This window comes from Puma concolor, chromosome C1 (genome assembly GCF_028749965.1).
Source record: "Puma concolor isolate L17-30 chromosome C1, mPumCon1.1.hap2, whole genome shotgun sequence".
NCBI classification, from domain to species: Eukaryota; Metazoa; Chordata; class Mammalia; order Carnivora; family Felidae; genus Puma; species Puma concolor.
In genome coordinates, this window is record NC_141674.1 from 164761404 (window position 1) to 164784133 (window position 22730).

At 41.0% G+C, this 22730-nt stretch overlaps 1 long non-coding RNA gene across 1 annotated transcript in view; it reads right to left on the reverse strand.

The window, feature by feature from the left end:
* Positions 1-12813: 12813 nt before the first annotated feature.
* The window catches only part of LOC147578544 (uncharacterized), a 148174-nt gene continuing 138257 nt past the window's right edge, over positions 12814-22730 (reverse strand). The window contains exon 3 of the long non-coding RNA XR_015254305.1: positions 12814-12885. This is a non-coding gene — a long non-coding RNA (uncharacterized LOC147578544). The remainder of the gene's footprint in view (positions 12886-22730) is intronic.

The window sequence follows — 22730 nt, forward strand, 5'->3', positions numbered from 1 at the left end:
TATTCCATTGTATATATAAACCACATCTTCTTTATCCATTCATCAGTTGATGGACATTTAGGCTCTTTCCATAATTTGGCTATTGTTGAAAGTGCTCTTATAAACATTGGGGTACTTGTGCCCCTATGCATCAGCATGTCTGTATCCTTTGGATAAATTCCTAGTAGTGCTATTGCTGGGTCATAGGGTAGTTCTATTTTTAATTTTTTTGAGGAACCTCCACACTGTTTTCCAGAGCGGCTGCACCAGTTTGCATTCCCACCAACAGTGCAAGAGGGTTCCCTTTTCTCCACATCCTCGCCAGCATCTGTTGTTTCTTGAGTTGTTCATTTTAGCCACTCTGGTGTGAGGTGGTATCTCAGTGTGGTTTTGATTTGTATTTCCCTGATGAGGAGTGACGTTGAGCATCTTTTCATGTGCTGGTTGGCCATCTGGATGTCTTCTTTGGAAAAGTGTCTATTCATGTCCTCTTCCCATTTCTTCACTGGATTATTTATTTTTCAGGTGTTGAGTTTGGTAAGTTATTTATAGATTTTAGATACTAACCCTTTATCCAATATGTCATTTGCAAATATCTTTTCCCATTCCATCGGTTGCCTTTTAGTTTTGTTGATTCTTTCCTTTGCAGTGCAGAAGCTTTTTATCTTGGTGAGGTGTTAATAGTTCATCTTTGCTTTTAGATGTCTTTGTCTTTGGAGATGTGTTGAGCAAGAAATTGCTGCACCTGAGGTCAAAGAGGTTGTTGCCTACTCTCTCCTCTAGGGTTTTGATGGTTTCCTGTCTCACATTTAGGTCTTTCAACCATTTGGAGTTTATTTTTGCGTATGGTGTAAGAAAGTGGTCTAGTTTCATTCTTCTGCATGTTGCTGCCCAAGGCAGATTTTCTTGATTGTTGATTATTCCTAGAAATGAGGTTCTTGTGATCTTCCTTAAATTGTATGGTAGCCAGACCCCAAAAGCAGATGACCCATTTAAGGGCTACTAAGCAATAATAGTCTGCAACATCTTTCTAAATAACACCTAACTACACTATTAGCAGCAGTCAATATTTATTAAGCACTTACTAGTGTCAACAGCTGTCCTAAGAGCGGAATATATATGATCTCAGTTGATTTCCATAACAACTCAGGGAAATTGGCCCTTGTTATGCTAATTTCACTCCTGATAAAACCGTGGCTCAGAATGGTTACCTAACTTGCCCAAAATTGCGTAGTCTGTAACTTGCAGAGGCTAGATTTACTGGTACTCAGTTTTAATGGAAGAGATGATCTAGGGACAAAGTATTAATAAATACTTTGGCTTAATAGCTTAATGGGAATAATCAAAAGAAGAAACTGCTAACAAGACATGGAGTGTTGCTAATGTCGTTGAGAGATTTGAGAGCCTTGGACATTTGCCTCTTTTCCCCGAATATTTAGCTCAGAAAGTGATTGTCATGTCATTCTCTTTACAAAGACCTCATTTATAGTTTAGGGAGGTAGCTCTGGACTTCTGCAGCTGGTGTGTCAGTGACTGTTTCGTCTCGAAGTCAAACGCTTAACCGACGGAGCCACCCAGGCCAACCTCTTTGTCTCTAACTTAACAAAGAGTCAAGCTTGAGCTGAGGAACCATTCCCCACGACTTTGTGGTCATCTGGGTATTTCAGGGAACTGGTGGGAGGGATGTGCCCAGAAGGAAGTGCCTTCTGTATGGTACTGATGGAAGAATGACAATGTATGAGGGTCTTAGATACATTGTGCCACTGGGCAAGAGAATGTAGGAATCTTTTCCTGCCCCCAAAGAGGGGGCAAGCCAAAGAGTTGCTGTATTTAACAAACTTCTCCGTGGCACCCCTCTATATCCAGCAGGATCGGACCCTCCTCTCGCTGCCCACTCAACTGGGGGAGGGACCTGGGGTGCAACAAATCCATGCAGAAGAAGGCAGGTAAAAGGAAAACCCAAGGAGAGCGAGGAAGTCCTTGTCTCTGGATTTGGCCACCCCTCTCAGGGGCACCTACGCAGCTCTGGTTGGATGAACAAGGGCTTTTAGAGTTCGTAATAAATGGATTGTGAATCTTTATCCCTTTCTGTAATTATGTAAGTTGCCTTAATATGTCTTAAAACAGATAATTCAGTTCAGTTTGGCATCTCGGTCTTGGGACCGTGTGATGCCGGAGAAGAGAAAGTCACCTTTCCTCTCCCGAGCGCCAACATTTTTGGGAAAGAAAAACCGCACGGAGTCCCTGTGCCTCCCGTGAGGCTGAAATGCCCCCGGCTGGGAAGGTTAATCATTTCGTAAGAGGAAATTTGATTAGGGAGTCAAACCATTTCATGGTCTTACCGTGTCGCACCACCCTTTCTACACCCTTCCTGGAAATATTAGGTATGGGATCAAAGTCAAAAGGACTCGAGTCTTGATGCCCCATCCCCATTCCTGGTGAAGTCTGGGGGGAGGATGAACAGGTAGAAACGGATTTCTACACTCGGGGCTCATCCTTCTGGGGGGCCAGGTGAGACGCTGCCCTCAGTTGTTTTTATAATGGTGCTTCTGTCTGACTCAGCCTTACTTTGTGCCAATAAGAAGAGCCCAGAAATATAATTAACGTCTTTGTGTTTAAGACATTTCATCTCAAAATGACTGGGTATACCAACAGTGATGGCACTGAAATCATTAAAGTCATGCAAATGCCTAAAGTGGATAGGCCTGGGAGATTATAGTTTCATTAGAGGAAAGGCTATAAAGTTAGACCTAGGTAATTACCTCTCCCATTAATGCTAGAAAATTCTGTGCTCCACTGAGAAGTGATCGTGGTGCATCCGTGCCTTCTGTGCTTCTACATTCAAACTGCGGGGGCCTTTATTTCATCAGCACAAACGGCAGAGAAACAGCGGCAGCTTTCCAGGTGTACTTTGCAAATTGGGGTTTAAATGTGGAACACATCAAATTAAAATTCAATATTAATTATTTTGTCTTGCTAGGACTCTGAGTGGTTTAAAGCAGCAAGGGTAATTGTCTAATTCATTGTGTGTGTCTACAGCGAACTTAATCATTATGTCAGCTTCCTAATAAAAGGTTATTATAGAAACAAAGATCCCAATTTTACATATGGTGGGCAAGGGAGGATTCGAGGAGCGGGTCTCTAAGGTAGACTTGAGGATCTTGACAAATGATGCCCATGCTGTGATCAGATACTTAACAAGAAATCTCGTTATTAACTAGGCCTGTACAGATAATTAGCCCTTGAGCTTCAAATTTTAAATCTGGCTTGAGATGTATAATTTATCAAAAGCCTTAGCTGGCTGTCAAAGTCCGATAATAAGGTAGCGTTATTGATGAATTGAGATTAAGAGCAGATTGAAGAGAAAATTAGGCCACTGGTTAGCCCGAAAGGTCTGATTTCAATATTTACAGTACTAATTTGGTATTATTTTGGTAAATGGATGTGGTCCCCAAGTGCTGCATGGTATAAAAGAGTAAACTATGCATCATTATTCTAACAGAAAAAGTATTGTTTACCGTGTAGATTTTGCAGCACTAGCAGTCTGGTTAATAGGCTGCTTTATAAGATGAGTGTACCTGGTTTTTATTGCGTGCATTTATTATAACCCATTCAGCACCTAGGGCTTTTAGGGAAAATTAGAAAATGTAGCTTCTTTACATTAAAAATGATATTACATTAGACTAATTGCTGCGGAGCCTGTCTTCCTGATTTAACTTACTTGCGTTTATCTCTTGGCATTGTCTTCCAAAACTTCTTGCCGCCGGAATTTGGATAACTACCATTTTTATATATTCAAGCTACATAAAACGAGCAATCTTTTTTTAATGATCTCTGGTAGCACTTCATTGCAAACGATCTTGGGGGGGGTGGTGTGGGGGAGAAGGAATGAGACGTACAATAAACCATCTATCTGTAGCGTCTCTTGGCTTTGAAGCATATTCTGAGTACACTTAGGTGACCCTTAGCAAGTTAAATCTTTTTGATGCATGCAATAAAATGTTGTTTGGGGCAATAGCTGATTTCCAAAATTATATTAGGCATAACATAAGGCTGTGGCAAACTGTCTCCCCATTTTTCCTTGCTCCAGCTCACAAATGGGATTGGAAAGTGTTGGAGTGTTTTATTGTCTATCGTATCAGGTATGAAGAGACCGTATACTGCACCATAATAGAGCTATATGTAGCTCACAGCAATATCTGCCCGTGAAATAATAAAGCACGGGACTGTTGGGTTTCCAGAAAATTGTTAGAAAATCCCTCGTAACATGTTATTGGCAGCAGCCCGTCTTCTCCAGTCTCCAGCTGTCCAGCGGGTTGTGCCAAGTCACAGCAGGACCTGAGGACTGTTTGCGTTGAATGGTGGCACAGAGCTTTATGGTGATTTTGCTTGTATATTGTGCACTTGCAGACAAGCGGGCTTTCCGAGACTCAGCAGGAGCGTTCCAGCGTTTGTGCTGAGGTGGTTAGCTTGTTGGCAAATCGCTATTATTTAGAAATGTGTGGCAGAGGAAAATGTATTGCGTTACGTTTTCTATCAATATCATCTTAATGCTGGCCAATAACGGGCCTCCATTCAAGCTGCCTTTTATCTTAGGTGTGATTAGATTGAGTGGAATTTAGTAGAGGCGTTTTCTTGGGACGCGGTGGAGGGTTTTCTTACCCCGTGCCAGCTGCGTCTCCCCAACCTACCCCCATCTCGACTCAGCAGTGTCTCCCCATCCCGCCCCCACAACTCCTGAAATAACACGAGTTTAGCATTCTGCTTTTAGAGGAAAAAGATTTGGTGTTTCAGCTGTTCCAATACATGTTGACTACTGACTAATGGATATTTATTCCACTTTATTGCTTTCTATAGGCAAAACTCAAACAAAAGGAATTGGATTTTGCTAATAGCCATGAGCAGCATTGGCATTTTTTTTGTGTGACAGCGGTGAGGATAATAACAACTCCACCCACGGAGATACGACGTACAGCTTTTCAAAGCCCCGTTACACGTATCATCCCCCTTGATTCTCAAGTACGACACAGGCAGCTTAGGGACTATAAAGCCCTTTGCTAGGTGGGGAGAAAACAAAACAAGAGGTTATAGAATTAGCTTATGGCAGAGCCGGGAACATGTATTCTTCGAACTTGATGACTTTTGCCCTCTGTTCTTCGCCCTGAATAAAGAAGTCGTATTCTTTATAATGATATTTCTTTTCTATCACTAAAGTTTACACAAGTACTGCCTCTGCAGGGCATCCACCCCGCATCTCTCCGAGTTTGAATAAAACGGCTGTCCAGAGCCCAGAGAGTGGGTAGAAATGTGCTCCTTCAAGTCTCTTCCTTGTGGGATCATCATCTAACTGCACGCGTGCATTCTACAATTGTCCTTGGTGGGGCGTCGCCCAGCAGCCCACGGAGGTGCCACGGGGTGTAGCCTCGCCTGCTCGGTATTAAAACCACTGATCGCGTATTAACTCTAGCAGTTCAGGCAGTGCGTTCCTTTCAAGAAAATCACTTCCTTTTCTTTTTTCTTTTCTTTTCTTTTCCTTTTTTTTTTTTTTTTAACCCATTCAGGGAAGGTGGTGACAGAGACACACTGTGCTGGAATTAGAACTCAGGGGTTTCCCTTCTCCGATGTCGTCATTACCGGGCTCTGTAGCTTTCTGACCTTTTAAAAGTTCCCGTGTGCCACCCCACCACGGCCCCACGCTCGGAGCTCTGTGCCAGGATGCCTTCTTCTCCAGGGCTCGTTCCGTGAGGCCATGTTCACTTGGGGACTGTCGGGGGTGGGAGGGAAGTGTGTTTCCCCAAAAGAGAGCTCCTTCCTCAAACATCCCCGCTCCCAAGCTTCAGTCGAGGGGCTAAGTCGGAGCTTACTGAGCAGTTTAACGGCAGTTGCGTGCCGCAGAATAAAAATATTTCCTTCCATTTCGGATAGGATTAGGGACTCATCGCGAATATATTACACACGCGTGTGGGACAGGTTGTTACACATGGCAAAGAAATCATTGTGATCATCAGTGATTACAGGTGTGAACAGGAATTGGTGTGTTATATTGAGCTCACAGGTACCAGATTTTTTTGCTCCACACCCAGGCGTTCTTCTGGGCTAGGAGCTTCGGCTGAAGGCGAGGAAAGGATTGTGCTTGGACGAGGAGGCTGTGTGTGCGCATGTGCACGTGTGTGCGCATGTGCACGTGTGTGTGCACACGTGCGTGTGTTGTGTGCGTGCGTGCATGCACGTCTGTGTGTGTGTGTGTGTGTGCACGTCTGTGTCTTGATGGGGAAAGAAGAGGAGGAGGACAGCGGGAGAAATAGCAATTTAGTTTGCAGAGAAAACTAACGGAGAAGAAAACACGTACGAAAATGTTGACAAAACCAATAACAAAGTAGTTAAGAACGTACTGTCTGTAAAGTTTTTGAAGTATTTTGTTCTGTTATCAGTATTTTTGTTTAATAAGATGTATTATGTTAATATGCCAGTTAAGGGATATGGATCTTTCAAGTCTAAGCACAAAGACATTTTTCATCTGGCAAGTGATGAGCTTTGCTTTTTCAGAACAGTGTGGATCGGGTAGAAGTTTTGAATACTTTTAGAGAAAATATGTGAAAGAGTTATCACATTCATGTTGCCACGATTCTTTTAAAAATCCGGTTTAAAAGTGGATGGAAAGTAAAGAGGAAAACCCCCAGGCATTCTCAGATAATATCCCCATCCCAAATGAGTGAAGATTTATGGTACATTTAGTATCATATAACATCTTTTATATTAGAGTTGTAATAGAAACTCTAGCTATTTCATCTTTTAATCTGTCAAACGAATTGCAATATACCCATTGAAAAATTCATCCAGGATGTTGGAGAGGTGATCATTTTGTCATTATGAATAAAGTTGTCCTTTATGATTTGAAATAAAAATTTTACTTTAAGCATTCAGAGGCTCTAAACTAGTACCTGTTAATTTAAATTAAGCACGTTGCCTCTTAAGGGTCCTGCAAAAGCCTAGTTATTTATTAGACTCTACCACAGAAATATTTAAAAGCCATTCAATGTTGTTTTTAAAGTTGGACATAGGAAGTGTATGATTACCTAAGTCTCAGAGAGATTGGGACTTCATGGCTGCTTTGCCATATTTGATCAATAAATACTTCTGTAAGGGCAATGCTGCATTTATCCTGTTGTCTGTTATGTACTGAAAAGGCATTGCCCTAAAATTACAGAAGATCACGTATTGTTCCTCTTGTCATCTGCACTGCCTTCTTATTCAGGAAGGTTGTCATACGAACCGAAAGTACAGTAAACGCACACATGTGCTTTCACAAACTGATCGATTGTATGCAAACATTGTTGGTGTTGTCACTTTCGGCTCCACTAGAACCAAAAGGAGCTGAGCAGAAGCCGACCCAGTTTCTATTCGTTGCCGGGCCAGGCTGCACATTCACTGCCAGAGACTCACCAATAGGGGTCTCCAGTGTACCACAGAACTACTTACAACCACTCCGTTATGATTATTTACAGTATGCCGTCCATGAAGACAGAAGCAAAGGGGCAGAACAGATTTTTATGGGCTGGGGCTGATACTGGATTTATTCAAGGAGTGAAAAGGTGACGTCATGAGTTGTAAGTGATGAGGAGAAGCAAAGACATGTCTAGGTTTGGTGTGCGAACACCTTACACCTAACTGCAGACACAGCCTGAATGTTCCTCAAGTACAGGAAGGAATCTCCAGGCAGCTACATGGGTGTTTCCAAATATTTAAATGTGTCTTTGTTTAGATGAAACATCCAAAAGAGTGAGTAAATTTCTCTATTCTCACTGGAACGTTTAGGCCATATTTAGAAAGAGCAATATAGGTTCATGATATATAAAGCGTGTCATAACATACTTTCTTTTTATGCATCATGGAATTCCTTTGTGCCATCCATTCTGTGAGAAATCAGTTTTTTAAACCCTTGACTAACAAACTAAGACAGGTTTTGGAGTTTGAGGGTTAGCTCCCTTTGCAAGGCAAAGATATCTAAGGCAACAGATAGTCAAGATGCCTTTCTTATCATTCATTTATTCATTCAACAAACATTTACTCACTCATGCTTTGTGAGGTCACTGAGTACCTAAAGGAAACGGGGAGAAGAACATTCCGTGTGCAAAGACTTGGAGGCTGTTCATGGAATGACAAGTTATGTGCAGAAATGGAGTGAACTTTATGAGATGTGTTGGTTTGTTTTTCCTGAGAAGGGAGAATGGGTGAAGCTCTAAAGGATCAAGACAACTTTGGTGAAGGTGAATTGAATTTAGAGTTCAAGGTTGCGATGGAGAAGAAAGGAGCCCAGGCAAATATAGAATATCAATTTCCAGGAAGCTTAGAGGGATCGTCAAAAATGACCCCATTGCAATGAAGCACGTAGCTGTGTGAAGGCTGATCCAGTAAAACCCCCTGTGACCAGCACCATTGTGATCTATTTCATTTTCCCACATTTAGGTGTGGCCAAAGTGTTTCATCTAGGCTTGGAAATGAGACAATGACTGTAATCCATTTGTGTCATCCTAACTAGCTGGATGAGTTAGTTAGGAGATAGTCTCTTTGGTCTTCCCCAGATTAATTTTTTATCTATAAAATGAGAGATTGTATCACGTTATAGCTGAGGTCAAACATGGCTCAAAGTAAGTCTGAAGACACCGTCAGGCAGGCATATCCCACAAGACAAAGGAGTTGGGAGGAGCTGTATCTTTTAAAGGAAATACCACGCAGGATACTTAAGGAATGCTCTCATTGCTCACGCACACGAGAGAAAAGCCATTGAGGAATAACATGATGAAATGAGGACCAAAGAGCCCAAGTTCAGAAAATGATACTGCAAGATGTGAGAACAAGACTCAGACATCAGAGGCGAATATTATGAAAGATTCTAGGCTCCCTGAGATCATCTGAGTGAATGCAGCAAGACTGCATTTGGGCAAAACTGATTTCTTACATAACCTCCTTTCAGTCTAAAGTAAGTTGCTAATATAGGGCAACACTTGAGGATGGTGTGAGTAATTCTAACTTGAGGGATGCCAGAGGGCTTCCCAGAAGAGAATCCTTGGGCCCTCCCACGACTAATGAACGGTGGTTCTATAGGTGGAAAGTGGCTGGAAGGGCACTTTGAGTTAAAGGACCAGCATGATCAGGGGCGCCTGGGCGGCTCGGTCGGTTAAGTGTCCGACTTCGGCTCAGGTCATGATCTCACGGTCCGTGAGTTCGAGCCCCGCGTCGGGCTCTGTGCTGACCTCTCAGAGCCTGGAGCCTGTTTCAGATTCTGTGTCTCCCTCTCTCTCTGCCCCTCCCCTGTTCACGCTCTGTCTCTCTCTGTCTCAAAAACAAATAAATGTTAAAAAAATTTAAAAAAAAATAATAAAGGACCAGCATGATCAGATAACAATCAGAACCACGGAGACTTCTTAGGGTTGATGAGTTACATTCAGAAGCAGAGGAAACCGACTTGGGTGGACGGATAAGGAGAAGAGTTTTCTAACATAGTATTGGCTAGGCAGATAGTCTTCTGTAGATGCCAGCTATGAATCTGTAGAAATTCTTGGGGTCTTAAAGGATAGAACGGCACCAAGATGGTGAGACAAAATGACAAACAGAATTCGCAGTCTTACAACCTTCCAGGTTATAAAAATGGCTAGACATAGTTGGCATAACCCTTAATAGGAATATATACAGGTGATGGATGTGGGAAAAGAAATGTCAAAAATGAAATTTAGAAAATGATTCGCTGTGTACATTGGACAGGAAATGATCTAGGGTTATAAAGTTGAATGTAAATCAATAGTATAGCTATATACATTCTGAGGGCCATGTGTTGGGGTCTCCCAAAAGGTAAGAGAGCTTTGAAAGAAGATTCTTTTGCTACGCCATCCCAAATTCTTTAGTTCGAGGTATAAGATAGACACAGCACTTAGCAATTTCTACTCTTTGGTAACCATTCTTGTGGAGAAATATGGATATAAAGCCATTAGAAGTTTGTAAGTCAATTTGTTAAAGCCAACATTGATTGTAAATACCGCAGATGCTCTTGTAAAATTCAACACAGTGTTTAGTCCGGAATTGGGGTGAAGTTGGGGAATGGTATAAAACACGAAAGAAATAGATACAATGCATTAGATTATCTTTCAGTTTATGCAAAGTAGAAAGATGTAAATAAATGGAAGGATCAAAAATGACTAAAGCTGGGGCGCCTGGGTGGCGCAGTCGGTTAAGCGTCCGACTTCAGCCAGGTCACGATCTCGCGGTCCGTGAGTTCGAGCCCCGCGTCAGGCTCTGGGCTGATGGCTCAGAGCCTGGAGCCTGTTTCCGATTCTGTGTCTCCCTCTCTCTCTGCCCCTCCCCCGTTCATGCTCTGTCTCTCTCTGTCCCAAAAATAAATAAACGTTGAAAAAAAAATTTTTTTAAAAAATGACTAAAGGCATAGGAAACAGGTCCTTGAAAGAATATTGTAACCATTCTGCTTATCCAGCTTAGAGAAAGGAGAACAAAAGTATGTCATAATTACGCTCTATAGAAAGGAGTTTAATAAAACTAGTGATCAGTTTTAGCTCTTTACCTGATTAGGTTTAACTTGAAACATCCTCAGATTACAGAATTACAGACATTGAGGTTAGTTGAAAGAATGCTGATTTTGCTAATAGAAATGATTATTAAGTATAGGAATTGGCCCAGGATAATGCCTGGACGTCAGACTGACTCACTGAATTTTAGCTCTTCTGCTCAGTAACTGTGTACTTCACTTCTCTGAGCAAAGGGACCTAACTTCTCTGGGCTTCCATATTTATATCAGTAAGGTAGAGATAAACAAAAAACAATTTTCATCTCAAAGGATTTTGCGAAGATTAAACGTATTAACACAACAGAAGGAGTCAGCACAATTCTGAAACATAGCAAATGCTCAATAACAATGAGCTTGTATGGCAATCATTCTTTTTGGCACAGCTTTGAGCCTTGCTGGCATTATATACTGACTTGCTCACGGTTGTCCTTTCTTAAACAGGCGCGCGGTGGCTGCGCACAAAATACTTCTAGATGTTATGAGGCAGAATTGAATAACAAAATACCGTTGACAACTCAGCGTGGAAATAGGTTCCGAGAATTAATTGAAGGCATGGAATGCCTTTGATGGGCAGCTGTCCATCTCTGATTGCCAAACAGGCAGAGACACAACTGTCCCAAAGCTCAGGATGGTCTGAAGCTGGAGCCCAGCCCCATAGTCAGTGACAATGTACAGTGGTTGATGAGTTAGTTCTAGAGGCTTCTGAATTTTAATGATGCTGGAGATGATATTGTGTGTCCTTCAGCTTGTTAGAGTGACACCAGCACTCCATAAATCATAATACCTGTGTATTGTAAAATCGATAACAAAGTGCTATCTCAGCGCTAACCCTTAATAAGTTTTTCAGTGCTCTAACAGCTTAAACTTTGCCGTAATGCTATTGGACCTGTAGGTTAGGATCAGAGCATGCTTAATTTGTTTTGTAATAGAGACTTTTCACTAATGAAGGACCGATTAGTTAAGCTTTGGTTGCCACTCTGGTGATCAGTTGGCAGAACAGCCTCTGCAATTAAACTCGTGTATCTCTGTCCTGAAGCAAAAAAGCAGGCTTAAACAGTCAATAAATGTTAATCCAGTCACAACCTGTCTCTGCCTTTGAAGGCTGCCCATGAGGGTTTTTTTTTTTTTTTCCCACATCACATTTTTTTTCATCTTGTTTTAAATGTGGTGGTCCCCATGGAGTCGGGATGTGGCGTACATGACCTCCCACGGTTCTGTAATAAGATCTGGCATGCTAACAACATTGTCTACAGATCTGTCATCGATAGGTCTGTCTGTCCCCCCCCCCACCTCATCTCCTCGCCTCTTTATCCAAGGTTGAAGAATAAATGAGCAATTGAAACACATGAGACCTCCAGAAGAAATTGGCTAAATATGTATGCAAAAACGAGGGTCCGCTTTGTGTTGTTGCTAAGACATATATTATGGTCTCTCTCTCTCCTAGGTCGGGATGGTGCGGGAAAGCCTTTGCCTTATTTGCTTTTATTGCAGTGAATGGGGGTTGTAATTGTCACATCAGTGCTAGGAAGTGAGAGCTCAGGGCAGACCGGCAAGCAAAATGAAACTTCAAAATAATTTCCAGGGTAGGGAGAGAGGGAGAAAGGGGAGGCGGGATGGAGAAGGAAAACCTGGGAAATGAAAAAAAAAAAAAAAAAACCCTCAAAACTATATAATGCTTTCCATGTTATCTGTGTTCTCAAGCAGAATTCCAGATATTTTTCCATTGTTTTTTTTTTTTTTTATTACTCTTTCACATAAGAGAGAGGAGGGAAGACTGACAGCCAGAGAGGAAATGAGCTAATACAGATGGTGCTCCACAGATGTGTGGATGAATGAGAGAGAGTGGTCTGAAAATGTAAATGTCTTCTGTTGGATCCAGGACCGCATGCTTGGGGAATCAGTGACATTTGTTTATTTCTCTCCCTAACTAGGAGCTTGCATGCCAACGGGGCATGCATGGAGACCATTTGACTTTATGTAATTCAGTCTGCGATCCCTGATTGGAGGATTCAAAGTTGTGTGAAAAGGTGGCGCAGAGGGGAGTGGGGGTGAGAATACAGAGAGTGAGTTTTCTGGGAGTCACCGGCGTGGGGTGGCGGTACTGAAAAATGATCCGATGAGCGAATCAAAAGAGTGCAAATCCGAACAGGGAGGTGTCGAATTTAACTTGCCCTTAACCTGGGTTTTTGGTCTTTTGTTTGGTACACTAGCGATTTACGATAAAATTTTGTCTTTTAAAATTAGGTAAATTGGTACTCACCAGAGTCTCAATGTAATTATGCTTTTCAAACTTTCTGAAGCTGAAGAACTCTTTTAGGTGGGTCTTCTTCCTGGAATGCAAACACTGGATAAGATCTAATAGCTCAGGAACAGGCAGGAATGAATCGCATCCCTAGGAACTCATTTGTCTTAGAAGAACGCCCCCCCCCCCCCACCCAGTGATTCCTCTGCAATTCACTGTTTTTTCGGAGTTTCAAATACACAGATATATTAACCCTGCCTTAATAAAGGCAGGCCCTTTCAATTATTCAATTATTCAGCCAACAAATATTTATTGAGTGTTTACTATGTACTTCTTACCAAGCCAGGTACAGAAGAAACAAGGTAAAATAAGACAAGCATGGTCTCTGCTCACTGTTGGGAAATCTAATACATGCAAAGAAATAAAACAACAACAACAAACAACAACAACAACAACCCAACAAAATCAAACACAAATATATTGATCAAGAGCACTGAAGGCAAAGAATAATTAGCATTACTCAAGTAATTTATGACCCTAATGGACATTGAGCCCACATGCCGCAAGCCTGAAGTCATTCAGTTAATGGTGTCTTTCTGAGCTCTCATTCTGTAGAAAGGCACTGTGTCAGATACTGTGAATAATTGTCAAGAATGTCCAAGATATTCAGCTCTCAAACGTTATAATGGTATCTTTCTCCCCCAAGAACCTAAGCTGGAACATATACGGCAGAAGATTTGTAATCAATTAAAGAGATGTAATATACGTAACGTATACAGAGACCTCATTTCCTCATTTTATATTATACATGTTTTGCCGCACTGTTGGTTGTAAGGCGTATCATTTGAAATGCACGATTTAAAGGAATCCTGCTGTGATGCCTTTTTTTAAGAGGAGGAGAATCTTTTTAGTGTGGATACATTCCTGTAACTATTTTGTTCTCCAAGTCTGAATTTTGGTCAGTGGGGTTTCCTGAATAGGACTGAATGGACAGATGTGCGTGCAGACGTGTATCAAGTCTCTTAGTGAGTCTGAGTAACCAAACAGGCAGGCAATGCAAATTGACCCTGTCAGGGAGTTTCTTAGGCAGAACCGACTCTGCAGCCGGTGGTCAGTGAGGGTCACTTTCTCCTGGACTTTGCATATTCCCCATGCTACCAACAAGCCCCACACCAAGGACAGTCATTCTGAATTAGCGGCAGGGAGTAAGCAGGAATGGAGAGAAGGAAATCAATATCATCATCAGTGTTGTTTAACATTTCTTTGTTAAGCTTTGCAGCCTAACAAATATTTTACAACTCTTTTTGTTCCCTAGTCTGGTTAACCAAGAAACAAATCCGGAAGGCGAGGAGCTCTGTTCTCAAGCTTCTGGGAGGGAACTTACTGTTCTCCTTAACCAATTAAAGGCCATTAAAATCATGTGGTTTTCCCATAAGGCTCTAATTTAAATAGATAGAAGCCAGGATGTTCCTACTGGAGGCACTCCATATTTCTTTCATTTATGTAGGGATGGCACAAATATCATCCCCGTGGGGAGACATACAGCTGGACGGAAGAATGGTGTGTGTTGAAATGGAAAAGAAGGTTGTTTGCAAGGCGGGAGCCTCCTCTGCCCCGTGGCCTTTCCCCACTGCCTCTTTCCATCCAGGGCAGCACTCAGTAGGGCCAAGAGTCAGTCGTCTGACGGGCTGGTGGCCCCCAGTCATTCTTCCTAGTATATATAATATGAATGGACAGAAGGGTTTCTCATGGGACACTGGTCTCCAAAGAAGCAAACACAGCTTGTTTAATAGATAGGTATAGCTTAGCGGTAAATTGCAAGAAAGCATAAAATTAATCTTTCTTAAGGCAGAGCCCCTGAAGTTAAACAGATTGGGCAGCTACCGTGTACCTCGGTAAACTGAGACCCAGTTTCAGATCTTCGTAAAAGTGCCTACATGACTTTTGGATGAACCTCTTCTGAAGACGATTCAGAAGCTTGCATTTAATTCTCGATGTGTAAATCTGTCTTAACAGTTCCCTGGGAAAGGGCTGTCAGTGTTTCTCTGGTGGCGGCCCTCAGACCCTTCTCCAGTTCGGGTTTGCCAGGAGAGGAGGGCATACGAGGAGTCTCAGGCTCTAGAAACCAAACCCCACTCTCCCCACGTTTGTTAGGATTCGACGCTTCTGCTGACGACCAGCCAGGCTAATTTTTTTTTTTTTTTTTTTTAAATTTTTTTTTCAACGTTTTTATTTATTTATGGGACAGACGGAGACAGAGCATGAACGGGGGAGGGGCAGAGAGAGAGGGAGACACAGAATCGGAAACAGGCTCCAGGCTCCGAGCCATCAGCCCAGAGCCTGACGCGGGGCTCGAACTCACGGACCGTGAGATCGTGACCTTAGCCAGGCTAATTTGAGAGTTATTGTGGGCAGGAACTGAAGAAATTACCAAGCCCTAGTTCCACAGTAAAATGAGTCAAGGAGAGGAAAGAAAGGCAACTGTATAGTAAATTACAGCAAGCAGCGTATAGTTTTTGAGGCCTGACACACCGTTTGAATATCTGCTTTGCCATTTAACTTTGTGACTCTGGGTAAACCTCTTTAACCTCCCGGAGCCTTATTTTCATGGGATTGCTGTGAAATTTTATTGAAACACGCATATATAAGGCGCTGAAAGCAGGAGCGGGCGCAAGGGTCGCTGTTCTAGACATATTGATTTCCCCATCCTTTTCCTTTCTTTTCGGTTTTCTGCCGAATTCAGACACTCATGCTGTTTTAACCTTTTAACCTAAAACGTCTACCGACAAGACAAAACTCTAATTAGCGACGGGAAAATGAGGCCAGGGCTGAGGCGATCACGTTCAATGTTATTTGGGTACAGGGTGTGCTACAGTAAGTCCATGGGGTTTGTGCATTCTCCATGGCTTCTTGCCCGGGTGTAGAAAACGAAATTATCATTTGGAAGCATTAATGGATAATGGAAAACACCGTTGTCGTTGCAAAGCTTCTCTCGCAGTAAGTCCTGTCAACGTGTAGGAGTTTCACTTCACCACACGACGACGCTTAACACGCGCTAATCGTGAAAAACCACCAATACCCCTATGATTGAAAGCATTGTACATTCTTTATTTCCAAATTGATTTGAGCCAAGCTACATCCTAGACCCACAGTGTGAAACAAAAATAATGTGTGGCAAGCAACAGTTTTTCCTAAGCTCCAATAACTCAAATATTTTCATTAAAATACACAGCACCCTAGACTCACTTGATGCCTGGAAAGGGCATTTATTTTTTCCTCTTTATTTTTAAACAAAGCAAGGAGCTCAAAACATCAGAAATAATGAAAGCAGCATATTTTTATTGCTCTGTTCTTACAAGAACTGATTTTTAATGAAATTTAGTTTAAAACAAAAAAATCTCGTTCCCTTGTTGAACCTTTTTGCGTGGCGCATTCCAGCCTGGGGCTATCTTTTATTGGCCAAGTTATAAACCCCAGAAAAGGGGTTTTATAGTGGAAATGCTGACAGAACCCGCATAGTGCTACTGGGTGCCTCTCTAATTAGTCTGAAATCCTGAAAGCTGAATTCCATAATATGTGGCCTGTACTGTAGCAAGATTACAGTGTGGGCCAAACCCCCAAGCTTAACTGGGCGTTTCATGCGCAATCAGGGCTTCGTATAGACGATAGACGACGGTGGAGCCTTTTACAGCTGTAAAATGCCAGTACTTGTAAGCAAGAGGAATCTTTATTGGTCCTCTTACTGATTTAAATGTTAAATAGGGCTGTTTGGATATTTTTTGATAATGGAGGAGTCCCCCCGCATGCCTTCCCTACTTTGCAGACGGTGAGGTTCTAACTAGGCCCGGACAGTCGAATTTCTAGGGATTCGTTGTAGCGCTTATTTAAACGTCTTCCATAAAGCCAACTTTGATTTGTGTTCAAGTGTTGGGGGCCAATGTTGACGGGGAAACGTCAGGCCGGGGCCCTCAGGTGAGTAAACAACAGGACACATGAAGCTTTACGCGCACCTACAGGTCTCCCACTTTGGCTTGCCGCCCTCTCTCCCCTGCCCCCACCCTGACTTGCCACGTCTAGGCCCCCTGTTTGCCTGGAACGATGACAGGCGCTCCCACTCTCTGGGTACAGGTCTGATAAACCTATTTCTCCTGTAGCTGCAGAACCTAGTGGAAAGATTTCCTCAGCTATGGTGCTCTGGCCTGGCCTGACGCCGGGGAGGCTTTCCCCGTTAAGGAAAAACAAAAGCATCAGCTTCAGTCAACAAGGGAGGGGACGTTCGACAGGCCACAGCTTGTGAAATAGGCCTCCCCGTTCCTCAAGTGGGACCTTGATTTCCCTCTTACTTCTCCTTCATCTTTCGGTTGGTTGGGTTCCTTCCACCGTGGATTTCAGTTTCCTGACGTGCTCTGCCATGTTCAAGAGGTGAGGGGACACACACTGAATAAGGCCCCTCAGCTCTCAGTGATTGTCCGAGGGGTGCAAGTAAGACTTTGATAACAAAGGAAAGGGCTGTGATAGCAAAATGTCTGAAAGACTAGAGGTTCTCAGAAGTAACATCCTGAACTGCCACCCAGGTGCCTTTTGGCTCAAGGCTCTATCTGTGAGGCATAGCGCTGGTCACGTGGAAAACTTAGAGAACATTTATTGAGACTGTGACAACCGGACTGTCTTTCTCCTAGTACTCCATCCCTTGGCACAGTATTTTTGATCCAGAAATCACTCCTTAGCAATTTTCAGGGCGTATAGTATAAGAAGACAGCAAATACCTGTGATAGAAATTACCTCCTTACAGTAATCATAAAAGCAATAGCAAACCCTTTTTTTTCTTTTTTGTCCTTTTTTTTTTGGTTAGGTGAGGTGCATGGGGATGTTAGTATGTTTACACTCAGCTAACACAGTTCCAATATGTTTTAAAAATCAATTATGTATTAATTATAAATATATAACTAAATTACGTAATACTTGCATACATATATAAATCGGACGTGTCATAGGAGAAAAACATTTCAGAGAAAAGTCATAAATTTGATCAGTAAAAAATGACGTTGGCCTTTTTCTCTCCTTTTTTTCCTTCTGTGAGAGAGTGACTTCCAATATGACCCAATGATTAGTCTTCTCTTTTTTTAAAATTTTTTTTTTCAACGTTTATTTATTTTTGGGACAGAGAGAGACAGAGCATGAACGGGGGAGGGGCAGAGAGAGAGGGAGACACAGAATCGGAAACAGGCTCCAGGCTCTGAGCCATCAGCCCAGAGCCCGACGCGGGGCTCGAACCCACGGACCGCGAGATAGTGACCTGGCTGAAGTCGGACGCTCAACCGACTGCGCCACCCAGGCGCCCCTAGTCTTCTTAAGATTTCCATGAATGTAATTTGGCGAACTATTCATCTTGGATTTCTCCAGGTCCGTTGTGATGACAAATATTTTGCTAATTGTTACACCATGGGTTAAACCATGTCTACTGCTTTGGGGTTGAGAAAATACATGATCATTCTGCCTGCAGTCCAGCGAGCTGGTCACAAAGTAGATGATCACCTCCTGGGGTGTGGGGATGTTGGAATGTTGTGTGGAGGGGAGAGAGAGAAAGAACCTCAAAGCAAGCCCTTGAGATTATTTATGCAACCATATTTGCCCGATTGAAAAGGCATTCTAATAAAGAAAACCTTGAGTGAGATAAATGACAGAGGACCAGTCACCTGTCTAGGATTCAGCCGATTAGACGTACAGCAAAGTACTGAGGCTCCCGGAAAGACACTGGAGCATGGGCACACCAGTGGACTCATTCTCAGGGAGCAAACTGTAGGTGGAAAGAGTTTACTGAAAAAGAGGGCAGACAAAACTTGACAGGCTGATTTTCTTAAAGTTTGCATGAAAGATAAAAATCAAAAATAGTCAAGGCACATTTGAAAAAGATTAGAAGGGAGAATTCATCCTAGAAGACATCAAAGCTTCTTACAGAGTTACAGTAATTAAGACATTGGGGTATTGATTAGAAGACAGACAAATAGGCCAATGAAACAGAACAGAAAGCCCCAAAATAGACATATGGGCATTTAGCAGTTGGCAGAGATAGAATGAGATTTCAGTGGCATGACAATTTAAAAAACGTTGCTTGGACAAATAGATATATAAGAGAAATGTAAATTTCTTATCTCATACTATATACAAAAATACATGTAAGATGTGTGATAAGGAAAAAAAAATTAAACTTTTTGGATTAAATGTGGAAAACATCTATGTAAAATGGGATAGAGAAGGATTTGTTAAATAAAAAGTATAAACCATGATGGAGGAGATTGATGAATTAGACTACATTAACTGTAAACTTAGAAATGAGCTGTGGAATAGATATTTGCAATACATTTAACTGATATAAGATTTGACTGTGTGTGTGTGTGTGTGTGTGTGTGTGTGTGTGTGTGTACAAGCATTTATTTTAAGTGCTGGCCCTGTAAATCAGCCAACCCTCTGGAGAGAATCTGGCAATATCTACAACAGTTAAAGTCAAGCATATTCTGTAGCCCAGCAATTCCTCGTCTAACTTAATACAGTAAAGAACTTTTGTTTGTGTATACAGGGAGTCACGTGTAAGACTATTCAGCACATTATGACGTGGTAAAGAATTGGAAACAACATAAATGTCTGTCAGTTATACATGAAATGGAAAAATAAATTGTAAAATCATTAAATGGAATAACATTGCATAGTGGTTAAAATGAATGAATTAGATAGCTCTGCATGTATATCTGTGGGTACATCTCAAAAACATATGGTTGATTAAAAAAGAAATTTGCAAAGAATATGTATAATATATATACACTTTGAAACTACTAATAACAATTTAAAAAATTCACTAGGTATTTCTATTTATGGGTGTGTGTGTGTGTATATATATATATATATATATATATTAGTATAATGATAAAGTTATGAGGGCTGTATTACATCTTTCGCATAGTGGTTTCCTCTAGGCAGCAAACAGGGAGAATAGTTAAATCTATATAGCTTTATAAGTTTTATAAGATTTTCTATTTGTATTTTGAATCTTATCCTCTTAATATTTTCATTTTATGTATAATTTACATAACATACACTGTTATTCATGTAGTAAAACACAAATATTCTTAATATTTAGGTAATCATGTTATGCAGTCATATGCAATAATCTCACACAAAATGTTTTCGAAGTACCTTTTCCAATTACATGGAAACAACTCTCTATACTAGTAAATCATTTTCTTCCGTATCATTTATTTAACTACTACCCTTTTTTGTTAGATTTTTTTTGTGGTATTTTAAATAACGTGTTTCTTTCTGATGATAAAAATAGTACATATTCACTATAGAAAATACAAAAACTAGAAAGAAGACATTTTAAATTGCTCATAATCCCATCACTCAGAGAAAATCAAGACTAATATGTTTGTGTGTGTGTTTTCCCATTCTTGTGTGTTTGTACATTTGGAGTATACAGACTATAGTTCTAACTTTGGAAATACTGTTAAAAACTAGCATGTGCAGGGGCGCCTGGGTGGCGCAGTCGGTTAAGCGTCCGACTTCAGCCAGGTCACGATCTCGCGGCCCGTGAGTTCGAGCCCCGCGTCAGGCTCTGGGCTGATGGCTCAGAGCCTGGAGCCTGTTTCCGATTCTGTGTCTCCATCTCTCTCTGCCCCTCCCCCGTTCATGCTCTGTTTCTCTCTGTCCCAAAAATAAATAAACGTTGAAAAAAAAAAAATTAAAAAAAAACTAGCATGTGTAGTCTTGCCTTTTTTTTTAAACTTAGCATTTTATCATCAGCATTTCTCCATATCATTAGATATTCTTTAAAAACTTAAAATTTAGTGGTTGTAGTTTCCATCAAGTAGACTGACCATAAGTCGTTTAACCAGGCCTATACTGTTGGGCACTGATGATATTTCCAATTGGTTACTATCATAAATAGCACTGTAATAAACATTCTCATACAGAAATTGCGGTGAGCCTTGGTGATTATGTCCTCATAATAGAATTTGGGTCCAAGGATAAGAATTTTTTAAGGCTCTAAATACACATTGCCAAATTGTTTCCCAGAAAGAATCAGGCAATATTTTACCCTTACACATAAATGATACGGGGATATATAAAAGACATTAAAAGTTTTATTCTCATATAATCTGTGGGCGTATATTAATTCATGGAATGAATGTGTCCCTGTATTTAATAGCAGAATCTATGCTAGTGATTTAATTTGCCTTGAAATCCATGAATAAAAGTAGATGTTATAAGAATAAAATGTTTTCTTAATTGATACATTGGTTATCTAACATGATAAATGTCCTTTTAAGGCACACTGGAAACTAAAAGGGAAAAAATTGACCGTTACTTTTGTGGGTAAAAAAAATGAATAAATCTGGAAATGCTATAAATTTATATGTAAATTATTAAGGGTGCCTCAAAAAATAGAGAGAAAATATACTTGGAAGAGGAAAAGATTCAATGCTTTTTAAATAATATGTACCATAATTGGAGCTTATTTATAAAACATTTTCATTATTAAAACCAAAACATATGGTTGTTTTTCATGAGAGTTGGCAAGTGTTTTTATTGCTTTATAAAAAATTATTGAATTATGCTCTATAAATCTAATCGGCATATAGATTTTTAATGGTATATATTCTCTTTCATTAACTTAGAGCTGTTTTCCATAAATACCAAATACTGGTTAAAGCTCAGACTGAGGGCGTACAAGGTTAAACCGAGGTGTTTAAAATTTAGATAAATCAAATTTTGAAATATAATTTTAGAACATGTTCTAGATCCTTTAGGATTTTTAAGGCAGGCTAATTTGGGTGATTTCTAAAGGAATGCTTTATTCCAACTTCCACTTTGGATATAAAGACCCACGGAAAAACAAAGACTTGGGGATGTTAAGTAGTTTTTAATTTCAGAAGTCAATAAAGGTCAGAGCTCTCTGGCCACAAAAATGAGTTGTTTCCTGTGTTCATTCTTTTTAACATCCACACAGACGTAAAATCTCGCAGGTATTTTTTGCCAGTCTCAACCCAAGAAGGAAGAATCTCATGGACATAAAGACAAACACTGTCACGACTGCCCCTTAGAACGTGAAAACCAATCAAAGTGAAATGGTTACATTTTGTTGAAGTTCGGAATTCAGTTCCCAGACTGAATTCAACTCAGGAGGTGCAGTCTATGAAAATAGTCTTTGTCTGTGTGTGTCACTTTCTGCCTTTCCGGAATGGGTTCTGAACTCCTCCACAGATCAATGCAGCCACCCACTGGGTGACTGAGGCATGAGGGCTCATATGCAGGAGGGGAGGGATTAGACAGTGGATGGGGAGGGAAGCATGGTTCTTCTCCTTGGAGCTCCTAATCCCAGCTGCCAGGTCCTATCAGTGTGTGCCACAAATGTTCCAGGGGTAAAATAAGGATATTGTAATTACTGAGTTTAAATCATGATGACTTTTACGGTTGAGAGAGAGAGAGAGAGAGAGAGAGAAGTTAAAAGAACACATTTTATCGGTCTCTGTGTTGCTTTAGAACTGGGAAGTTAGGTTATTTTCAGTTGCAGTCGTTCTCGAAACAGAAAAGCTGTATTGGTTTGCGTATATGGTCAATTGTCTAAAGGAACAGACTGTGGGGTTAACCAAATATAAGAACTAAATTTCATTGTTCATTATAGACGCCGCCAAGTTGTTCCTAGACATTTCATTCTATTGTAGGACATTCACTGTACCTCTGTGTGCACATGTGGAAACTAATTTAAATATGCATATTTAGTGGCAATAAAATATGCCCTTTATGCATATGTGTAAAAGTATTAGTCTATATGCCTCCATGCTTTCCCTTTGGTTCCTTATTGTCTGTGAAATTAGACAATATTTGTTCTCTACGCATAAAACACATCGTCAGTATTTGCAGTTTCTAAATGCTCAT